This window comes from Pterocles gutturalis, unplaced genomic scaffold (genome assembly GCF_000699245.1).
Source record: "Pterocles gutturalis isolate BGI_N339 unplaced genomic scaffold, ASM69924v1 scaffold14535, whole genome shotgun sequence".
Taxonomy (NCBI): Eukaryota; Metazoa; Chordata; class Aves; order Pterocliformes; family Pteroclidae; genus Pterocles; species Pterocles gutturalis.
Window position 1 is genome coordinate 13,782 of NW_010143619.1, and position 4,567 is coordinate 18,348.

The window sequence follows — 4,567 nt, forward strand, 5'->3', positions numbered from 1 at the left end:
AGCGGCTCCGGAAAGCCAGCAAACACCTTCCACATCCCAACAGGACAGGTGGGGAAACTGAGGCACGGCCGGTGAATCACTGCACGGCGGGGGGAGAAAGGCGGCAATCCAGCCTCCGCATCTTCGGCATCGCGCCTACCCTTCCTCCGTGGAATTGATGTGCTTCTGCCGTGCACTAAGTGATTAGTCTGTGGCTTCGCTGAGTGTGAAGTTATGGAGCGGGAGATCCAATCACAGGCACGACTCCGGCTGTGCTACAGGCCTATTTGAAAGGGTAAGTGTTCTGCAGGTTTTTTTCATGCCTGCAACAATCTAGACAAATAGGCTTTTAAATTAAGCAGTGATTTGGAATATAAGTGAGTGCATTTAAGCTGCTAAGAGATGGAAAGATCCTAATGGCTGAAATATTTGTCATATCACAAATAAACTGGCTGTATCGGGAGCTACTAATATAACTAATTTTTACCAAATCCTTCACTGCTCTGTGATAGAAAATGAGGTCAGCACAGGTTGAGGCAACGTAAAATGAGCAGCTGCCAGAAGGCAGAGCAGAATACTGATAAAGGACTCTGCAGAAACTGTATCCCCTGCCCACAGAAAAAAAAAAAAAAAAAAAGGAATCAGTTTGTTTAAATTAAGATATAGCTTTTCCAGAGCATCCAGGGTTTTAATGAAAAGGTGCAAACGAATACAGGCTTTCAATGGATCCGGAATACAAATACACTTCCTCAAAGCCTCCCTAGCCCCCTCCACCTGGGTTCACCCAGTTTTTCCACATTTTAATCGCCAGTTCTGGGTGACTTCTGAAAGGCACTTGGGTGTCACAGAGGGCAGGAGAGTGCCCCAGGGCAGCTGATGAGAGTCCCTGGGATTTCTACAGTTCCTCTGATGCAGCCATACTCTGGCTATATGAGGAAAAACAACATAATTGTTTTTATTCTCATAAAAACATGAAGAACACTTTAGAAGGGGAATTTCCTCCCTCCTTTACAGGTGTGAACAGCCTGTCTTTGAATAAGGGGAGGATTTTGGTTGTAACAATTGGCCTTTTTCATCCCTAAACCCCAAATGAGTGGAAAAAAAGCAATCAACTCCATTGATCAAATGGGAAACTGAGGCACTAAATGTCTTCCATAAGGGAAGAGACTGAGTGCCTTCTCCACTGTGGCAGTCTGGGAGTGACCCCACGGTGGAAAAAACAGGCCACTCACATACAATCCCATCTCCCTGTGCCAGGTGAGAGGCCAGCGTCGCTGAGAGCGGCTCTCCCGGGATCGATACGCAGGGAGCCTTGGCGGGGGAACAGCCGCCACCTGGGAGCATCGGACAATTCAAGAAAAATAAGATCAACATGGATTAACAATAAAACTTAAAGCTCGCTGCATTTCCTAAATGGCATAGTAGATGGGTTCATATTTGATAACCACTAAATGGTTTAATGAAATAATTATAACCCAGACTCCTGAGCCCGGCCGCAATCAATAACTATGAGCTCTAAGCAACAGCATGATCCAAGTTCTGCCATTTTCACAGTGCTCCCCAGCAGGCAGAGCGGGCGACTATAAATGCGATTGACAGTAAAGTTGCATTAAAACATCCCCATCGAGGGCAATAATAGATTAAAGGCTGCTGAGGCGCTGCAGTTGGCTGGTCAATACGCTTTATTTTCTGCATCACCCCCAATTTTGCCACCCTCCCGCACGCTATTAGTGGGAGTCGATTTGCTGTCGATGACTAGCCCTGGCCAAAGATGCATTAATGCACGCTCACAAAAGCACTGCGCATGGCATTATCACTTCACTCGCTTTCAAATTACAGCCTAATGCTGTCTCCAGGCAGCTTGCGACACGTTAACACTATGTGGGATTCGTTGGTATCGGGCTAAATATTTCACGCCTAAAGATTTCATCAGAGATTTGATGACAGAAATAAACTGCCGCCCGGTGGGAAATCATTCCGAATAATAGAATTAGGCATTGGTGGAAAATCGACAGAAAAGGGACGATGATGTGGGGATAGTGGAGGAAGAGCAGGAAAAGCGTGAGGGGAGAAGGAGGGCTGAGCAGAGGGGCTGCCGAGCACCCACTTCGCTAACCAAAGGCAGCGTTACTAAAACACCCAGCGGCGGGGCAGGGATGGCAAATCAGGTGATTGCATAGCTTGCTCCCAGATAGCAGGCTTTGCTGCTTTTCGATGTCAAAGAATCCCACAAGACACACTTGGTGGATATGCCCAGAAGTTTGCTTCATTTTCTGCCAAATCTCATAAGCCAGCCCATGGCGTGCATGCCTGTGCATCCCTCTGCCACCGGCTGTGTTATCCTTCAGAGCCAGTGGGAAGGACCTTGAAAACTTCAGGCACCAACTGATCTGAGGAGGAGTGGGGCAAGCAGCAGCACAGAAGCCCACCGCGCCGCAGGGCTCCGGGCTGACCCCCAGAAAGCGCACTGGGGGCAGGATTTGGGGGACCCCACGAGCTTGCCCACGGCCGCTGCACAGGGAGCGTGGGCTGCACAGCCCCGCGCATTGCAGGACCCAGGGGCTCCCACCCGAGCGGCCAGCCCTCCCCCGTGTGCCAGACACCCGACGGCTGGCTACTCGCACCCCTGGGGACCTCAACCCCACTTCCCCGCTGGGTACCCCGAAGGGGCTGGGCAGCCGTGGCTGTGCAGCCTGGACGCCAGTGAAAGCCTTTATTCAACGCTGACTTGGGTGCACAGCTCAAAGGCAGCAAACCTATTAATCCTTGCTTTTCCAAGGCCCCAGGACCTCTGCATTGACTACCTCCTCCGGCAAGCGCTCCTGTCTTTCAGCCTGAACAAAACAGCCACGGAGTCAATCGTGTGATGAAAAAACAGGCACTTGACCAGGGAGAGGAGACAAGTACTGAGGCTCAGCAGTGAGCGAGCTGCTGGGTCTCCTGGTTTAGCCGCATTTTGCCGTCACAGCCAGCCTTTCTATAACGCCAGTCTCAAATCACAGCTTTGATTCGTGCCCTTTCCCCACAACCAGCTGCTGCCACCCACCACCGAGCGCCCAGCTCTCACTTTTCCTGAGCTGTTTGTAGCCTTCTGGTTTTTTTTGGTGGGGGTTCCTAAGGATTATTTGAAAGAGTTACCAGCACCTTTGTAGTTGTTGGGGGCTAACCAGTTCCCTCTTCTCCAAGGTAAAAAAAGTCAAGCACAGCTTGGTTAATTCCCTTAAGGCCACTACACATCATAAACCTGCATTTACTTGCAAAACGTGAGTGTTTAACCCCAATAAACTGCCTCTCAACAATGTTTTCTGCTTCAAGAACCTGTGAAAGCTTCTCCAAAGCTCCCTTGCTTTGCATTTGGCAGGATGTGGAGGAAATCGGGTCTGACTCCCAGAGCAAACCCAGGTTTCCCTCCCTCGGTAGCTGAGCGCTGAGAGTTTTACAATGAAGCTGTACAAGGAACCCAGAGCTTTTTTCTTACCTCTACTCCTGGACTCCCTGCGCAACCCTGAGCAAGTCCCTTAGGCTGTGGTTTTCCAAGAAGCTGAATTAGGCGTTTGAAGGGGGCTGACAGAGCGACTTGGGAAATCAGCCTGAGCCAAGCCCAGCTTTTGGGCTCCCCACCCCTGAGCAAGGACCAAGCTCTTCCCCAGGTGGGTCACTGACTCCAGCAGGAGCCTCCTTCAGGCTGAAACTGAGGCTGCATACCTCTATCCCAGTTTTATCAAAACATAAATGCACTCCAGCTTTCTCTCACACACACAGAATTTGGTAATACCCCAAAGCTGGAGCTTTCACAGGGGCAAACCAGATTCCTTGCCTGTTCTACAAAAGAGCCACAGCGCTCTTCATCTCTGGAAACAGACACCAAAACACTTGGAAAAGGAAAAAATATTTCATTCATCTTGGTGAGGACACCCAGAAAGCAGTCAGAAGCACCCAAGCAGACTTCTGAGCTTGTAAAACAAGCCCTTGAGCTAATTCCTGCCTTGTGAACAGGCTACATGGCATGGACGTGTTACCTTGCTCATCAGCTAAGAAAATAAAGCTGAAACCCTCCTGCTTTGGAAGAAAACAAGATCCTCAAAAGATGCACAAAATAAAGTCGTGTAGATGTTACCTGCGTTTGTTTCTTTGCCTCTGTTCTTGCACCCAGGGCAGCAGCGTTACCGGCAGAGCCGTGGTGCTGCGCAGGTCCTCGCCCTTGACGCGAGCCTCACAAGGTACAGCTGGGGAGAATCCCGACCCATTACCCACTCTGTGCCTCATTACACTGGCCATAGAAAATGAAAAATATTGAATTTATGTTGTTTTAAAAACAAAAAACTGAATTCAAGTTTTTAAAGAGAAGAAAAGGAAAGAGCTTGAATTCACAAACTTCTCCGATTAGCCATACATGAACCTACAAACAGTTCCTCTGTTTCGCACACAACTCTTCAGGCTTTTTTGCTGTCAGGAGAGTAACAAACTCACACTTTTAACACCATTTTCATTCATTTACTTCCCTAAAACTGCCTACGCCCTCGTGCAAGCATCAGTGTGATTGCGAGACCCCTGCAGCAGCCCCTCCTCTCCCTCCTCAGCCTCACAG